Source organism: Pyrus communis, chromosome 3, assembly GCF_041283825.1.
Source record: "Pyrus communis isolate YQ-2024b chromosome 3, ASM4128382v1, whole genome shotgun sequence".
Classification (NCBI taxonomy): Eukaryota; Viridiplantae; Streptophyta; class Magnoliopsida; order Rosales; family Rosaceae; genus Pyrus; species Pyrus communis.
The window spans coordinates 12,563,254-12,570,735 of NC_142567.1; positions in this window are offsets into that span (position 1 = coordinate 12,563,254).

A 7,482-nucleotide genomic window follows, 5' to 3' on the forward strand; every position below is an offset into this window, starting at 1 on the left:
TGGATTGATTTGCTCAAAATAAAATTACTGTTTGGATTCAGAAATTCTTGAAACTGCTTGATTCAAAATTTCTTCGACTGAGAATTTCACAGAAATTAGGTAATGACGGAAATTACAGTTCAATTTTTTCTTTTTTTTTCTTTTTTAATCAACCAAAGGTAGAAACTTTTATCAAACGAACAACGCAAACTTACAAATTACTGGCCCAAGACAAAATATATACAAGCAAAAGTAGACCAGCCAAAATGACAGAAGAAGCCCAAACAAAAGTTTGAGCCCAAGACACGCTGGAAAAAACCAACCATGAAGCATGTGGAAGTCTACATGCAACGCTGCCGAAGGCAGAGAAAGAGAAAAGGTGATGGTGTGGATAACACCAAACCGGTGAGACCACCAGAATTCGATACACCTAATCGATTGATCTCAACGAATAGCGATGAAAAGTGGTTATAGGTCAAATTGGAAATGACCTAGAAAATGGTGTGCCAAAGGATTGTGGAGAACAAACTAGAATAGGTTTGAGAGGAAAGGGAAAACACAACAAAGAAATACAAAATAAAAAAACATAGCGTAAAAAGAAGAAAATGCCACCGACCCCGGCCAGAGTTAGGGTCAGCGACAACGAAAATTGAAAAAATTGTAACTACTCACACAAGATGGTGAGAAAGGCTCTCAAGCAGAGAGAATTGCTCTCAGGGAGGAGAGAGTTATTATTGACTTTGGTTGGTTTTACAAATTGTATTGTTCGAATAACTTGTAGAATTTGTGTTTTTCACAATAATAGATTTTTTTTTTTTTTTTTGAAGTCAAAGTACAAAGTAGAACACCAAAACAAAATTTGCTATCATTTAAACTACTAATTTCTATATACGATACATGTGGGACGGGGCAGGTCAACGCGGTTTGGGGCGGGTTGGCAAAAATGGTGAGACGGGACGGCTCCAAAAAATTGAGACAACAGGGCCCCGCCTTGACTATAGGAGAATTTATTATTGTGTCTCAAGTTCATCTAGTGTTGTGATTGTTGGTAACTAGTTGTTATGCTTGGGCTATATTGAGAATGTGAATTAGCAGACTGCAAACCCAAATTCCTACTAGCTGAAACCTACATTATTTCTTTTTCATTTTTCCTCTTTTGAAATTCAATCTCATTGTGAAACGACCTCTTTTGGCTTATAACCCTTACCTCCAACTCCAAACCCAACGACCTCCTTTTCCTTTTCGTTTCACTGGAAAGTTTAAGCTCTATTCTCATTATCCGCTCTTGTCCGTTGTTCCTCGCTGCTGAAGTTCATCGCCGTCCAAAAAATCTCATCATCGTGGTAAGTTGTTTTTCCTTTGGGTGTTTGTTTTTTGTCCTGTTTATGGCTGAAATTGAATTTATTTTTTACTTATTTTGCTGCTATTTTTCATTTTATTTTGATTTTGATTTTGTTTGGTTTCTTAAATTTGTTTGTATTTCCTTTTGCAATTTGTCCATTTTACTATTGATATGCATAGATTTTTTAATTTTATTTATTTTTTTAGCTCATGAGGACGAATAAAAGAAAGAAAGCTCGTAAGAAAGTTCATGAGAAAGTAGCGGTGAAGCAAAAAGAAAAGAAGGACTCATCGTAAAATTAACAAAAAAAAAAAAAGACCAGTGGACCCGTATGACTATTAGGGAGCTATGAATGAAGGAATAAGAAAGCTCAGGCTTGCTCTCAGAAAAATGACAACACTAGAGTAAAGAACGTAGGTAGCCACTCCCTTCTTAGGGAACCGTACGTGAGACTTCTGCATCATATAGCTCTGTCCCCAACCCGTTTTAAACGAGTCAGGTTAGGTCGGCTCAGTTTTTTTTGAAGATTTTGGAAGGCCTTGTTGAGCAGTCAGGACATACAGAGGGATCACAAGGTGGAACCAACCTCTTTAAGGCCAGGGCTCATGATTTCTCCAGGACTTGTAGTAATGTGCATCAAGAGTCTTCTTTCATCATTGAAGCCATAGAGCTTTCAGGACCTCGTTGACAAGAAAATATCGAGTTGTATTGTAGTATTAAAGAGAAATTGTAATGGAAAGGCTTAACTTCTTTTTCCTCCACAACTTCCTCCATAGCCTTCATCCTCTCAAAGCTCACACAAATTTGCAGAGAAAATCTCCTCTTTGTATTCTTGAGAAAACGAATTGGGATTGGATTTGGGAAAGTGAATGAGACAGAGGGAGGGAGGGACGAGAGAGGAGCTGCCAATTGGGATTGGATTGCAAATAAAATTATTTTATAAATAAATAAAATACTAATATTTTATTACCAATTACCGGGGCTATTCAAGTGCAACGGTGGAGATACAAAAGGTGATTACTGATTATTAATGGCAATTACTGTTCATGAGGTGGATTAAATAGTGAATAGCCAGGGGGAAGGGCTCCTACACTGGAAATGCTCTAAGGGGTTATTGGTTTTCTTTTTACATGAGGCACATCAACAGAACATGCTGACTTTTTCTTGTTTAGAGTCTTGACCGTTAGCTAATTAAGTGAAACCTCATTAATAATCAATATCTTTTAAACCTTATGTATCACCAACCAAATCAATATGATTAGGTTTATTAAGCGATGAGTCATAATCTCAACGACTATTATACCTGATTTAGCACCCTCAACTGTGGCTCTATTTTTACCACACAAATCCACTATATCGTCCTAATTTGGAATGACCTTCCAACAAAAACTTTTAGAACCACTATGGGACTACCAATAAAAAATGAAAATTAACAACCAAATCATAAGTATAAGAAAAATTAAAAGGACATCACGCGCACACAAAATAAATAAAAAATGAATTTATGATATTTTCACACTCTTGCCAAACATGGTCTTCACTTATCATCTTTTTGTTTGCATCCCAACTAAATCCACTTTGACTTAGCATACCCCTCACTACTGCATAAATTTTTTTCCAAGACTTCACATAGTTTTGAATGTCATCTAAGCAGGCAATATGGCTAAAGCTTAATTATAAGCAGTTATGACATGTTGTGCAATGTCCATATGACATTGGGCTAGCCACGTGTTGGGCGACAACTAAGGGCGACGCAAGTCATCCTATTATACTTATGCTAAGAACATGTAAACATGCATGCAAATATGCGACGAATAAAATAAACATAAATAAAATGCTTATCTTTAAATATTAAAATATGAGTATGCATGAACATGTTTTCAAAGCATACTACTAATCAAGATTACAAGTATAAAGTATATTATTTGAGAGTGCGATTACAAAGAAAGAGCTCCTCCATAAAGATGAAGACTTATAGCTACCAATACAGGAATGCCTCGACGCCGAGAGTCGTACACCTTGTTTCTATGCAGCACAAAGCAAAGGTGTGGACCAGAGTTCATAACATAAATAAATAAAACCACTTTTCCTTTTAACATACTAACCCTTGGTTTATAAAACTCATATACATTTATAGACCTGGCAATTTCTTACACGACATGTTAACCCAACTCAGAACGACACGAAAATGACAGGTTTCGTGTCAACACGTTAACTAATCAAATCGTTACCAGACTACATGTTAAGAACCCGTTAATAACATGTTCTTAACAGGTTTACCCACTGGTGACCCGTTTCAACTCGATAAGAAAAAGTTAGTTTGATAATTTTAAACTACTAAAGAAACTTACTACAATAGCCATAGTAAAAAATATCAAGGCACATTAAAAAATTCATAATACTTCAATTTTACAAGTGTAAAACAAAAAAATAATATATATATATATATATGTGTGTGTGTGTGTGCAAACGCTCGTGATTGCATCCTGACACACCCCGACCCGGTATGTCCATTAGGACTCTGAATCGAGCTGTGCTGGTAAACACCTGGAAGGTGACGAAGCCATAAAGTGAAGTGATGTGGAAAATGTGAATAAATTTAAATCTAAAAGTGCCTAAGTATAAGAATGCGCTGGTGAGCGGGAATGAACCCATTTCACCCGTGACGTCAGAGCATAAGTAAAGTACAGTAGAGTGGATAAGGATTATACCCTCAGAGGTAGCCACCTCTACTGAGATTGACCAAGAATCCTCATCGATACAAACGTTCAGCAGCTAAAACTTGGATGGGCGAAAAATAAGGGTGAGTGGGCCTGAAAATAAAGTTTTAATAAAAACCTTTTGAAAACGTTATAACCTCTTGCTGTAAAACCTGTATAATTTCCAAAAAATAATACTACGTAGGTATGAAACCACAAGAGCAGCGAAAACTTAAGTATGCCATGTCAAAACATTTTAGCACTAAAAGTTGTAAACCAGATGTGAAGCCAATATAAAATAGTATGCCAGTTGGAGTCACCTAACGTGACTTGTACGACTAGAATTATAGCTCATCAATCTAGGCTAGCACACGAGTCGAAGTCACCTAGGGTGACCTGTACAACAGGTTGGGTAAAAATATGTACGCACAAGTGCTACGATCACGTGAAGGCTGTGCGGTAAATCGCAGGTTACCTACGAATCCGAACCACATATTGTGGTCTGTACAACAGGCTGGTACCAGACTTGGATCCACGGTGAGCATATGGTGTGGAAGGTGAACAATCACGTGAAGGCTGGCCCTAGCCCCGAACGGGAGTACTAATACCGGGGTGCAACCATGATAAGCTCTAAATAAATGTGTGCATAGCAATGCAATACAACCCATTCAATCACATAATACTCACCTAAAGCTTCCCTGAATCTCCACAACATCACACAATACAATTCACAAGTGTAACAATGCCATATTTAAAATGTAACTTATTTACGACATGGCAAGCAAAGCATAATTCCATATAAAAACGTTTCTGGAAAACAAATGCCCCCTCACCTGGAGTCCGCGCTACAACTCCCTGGCACGAATATCAAGGCGCCATGAACAATCGTCGCCTAGAACAATTATCAAATCACGTCTCATAATTCTTATCAATAAAACACATAGCTTACATAAAATATATCCCCTAAGGACGTTCTAGAATGATTGGTAACCTATTGACCAAAAGTCAACCATCGGTCAAAGGTCGACAGTAGGGTCCACAACCCTACGTAACTCGATCCGGAAAATCTGCTCCTCGGATTTCCGATTCGTAATTTCCAGAGATCCACAAAGAAACTCTGACGCTCCAACCACTGATTGGGCATTGTTCCTAACCTCTTGAGGAGTGTTTTGGTGGTGGTAATTGAAGGAAAACATTTCGGAATTGGTGGATTTCGGACAAGTCTTCCGTTGCACCCACGGGGTATTCTTCGTGCAATCTTCACCATTTCATGTCAATTTTGGCTAAAATTGGATGTTGGGATATGGTGATGAGATTTGGTGGTGGTGAATGGGTGAAAATCACCGAAAAATTGCTCAGAATCATCGGAAATTGCTTCGAACCCAATGGCACCGTTGGTCGAATACGTGAGTATATGGGTGAAGGGGATAAAGGTTTAGGTTGGGTGCCACTCAGCTCTCTCATTTCCCCTCATTTCCTTCTATTTTCATTAGACAGCTGTCATATCCCGGCCCAGGTCCCCATCATATCCCAGGCTCGACTCCACCGTAGCACGATATTGTCTGCTTTGGGCCCCGACCACGCCCTCACGGTTTTGTTTCTGGGAACTCACACGAGAACTTCCCATGATGGGTCCCAGGGGATGTGACAGCAGCCTCTTCCTTTCTCCTCATCCGATTCGCCACCAACCCCTCTTGAAACTCTCATCTTTATTTCTTATCTTCTATCCAACACTCTCATTCCTTTCATCTTGTTTCCATCCCAGCCACACATGTTGCTCCCTAAAACAAGTCACAAAAAAATATCTATCAATTATGAAATTTATCAATTTGTCTTTGGTATTTGATGTTTCGTTAAATTTTAACTGCAACTCTGATTTCAATTCCGATTGCACCTTCGCGTTTGTATAGTCGAGTACTTCAGGAATACGCCAAAAGAATATTTTGTACGTCTCATTATACGTGGGTCAACGAAAGTCAATACCCTCACCTCTAAGGGAATTTTCGTAAAATCATGCTTTTAAAATTTATAAAAACCAAAAATTAAGGACGGGTTGTCACACTTCTTCTATACTTTGATGGTGGGTACATAGTCATTTCGATTTGTAAAACCCTACAAACCCTCGTGCAAAGTGTTTTTAGGGGAGTTCAAAATAATAAAAATTCGTATTAATTAATGTAAAAAGTGAAAAATGTGAAAGAAAATATGTATAAACACTCGTGATTGCATCATTTACGCTTAGACGATCGTTACATCATCGGTTGGATTTTTAAAACCCTCCAAACCATCATGAATAGTGTTAATTGTTTGAGTACAAAATTAATAAAAATTCATAACACTAATGTAAAAGAAAATATACAATCACTCATAATGACAAACTTTACAACTTTTGTGAAATGGTCAACTCCAAAATTTGATATCATAATCCATAATTTTATATTTAACTGTCGATTGTCGTTTACACTCTATTTTTTTACCGGATTTTATTTTTTTAAAACCTAACCTTTTAGCAGTTGCAAAAAAATGAATAATTCAAATCGTTGATATCATATTTCGATGTTTACTGTTAACTGAAATATAAGTTGTCTTATATAGTTTCTAGAGACTTTATACACTTTGAACAGTATTTTCACTAACCGTAAAAATTTGAATGTAATATCAACAATCTGACCCATTCATCATTTTGCATCCGCTAAAAGATCATGTTTTCAAAAAAGAAAATTTGAAAAAAATGAAATTTGATGAGAAGAATGGAGTGTAAACGTAAACAACAATCAACAATTAAATTGAAATCTATATTTATGGGATTATGGTGGCGTATTTTGGAGTTGGTCTCTTTACAAAAGTTGTAAAGCTTGTCATTACGAGAGTTTGAAATATATTTCTTTTATTTTTCATACTTCTACATTAATTAAGAACTATTAAAAAACTTACTACAACAATATCATAGGAGTTAATGTGAGATTAACTCCATACTGTTAAATTCTTTGATCACAGTTACATTTTTAATATTATTTTTTCATCTGATTATTTATTGATTTAAAATATATTTTGTTTAACGAATAACGGGTTAGGTCATACTACCCGGCAATATTAACAGGTCGAATTCGGTCGGGTCATACTTGTTCGTTTTAACGAGTGTTACACGACACGACTCGTTAGGATATCGAGCATGTCACAAAAATGGAAAACACGACACAAATGCTATATCTAATTCGTATAACATATATCAGTGCACTTATTAGTGATATGATAGTATAAGAAGACTCATTCTCAAAGGCAAACTGGTACAAGACTGGACTGCACTAATGAAGAAAACATGGCGGACTCATTCTCAAAGGAAAATCTAATTCATATACCAGATACTCCCAGCTTTAGTGGCAAAACCAATGTCGAACAGCTCCACTAGCCAAGGTTAGTGTCGGTGTGATATGTTTCTGAGTAAATTGTAGTAATAGTCCC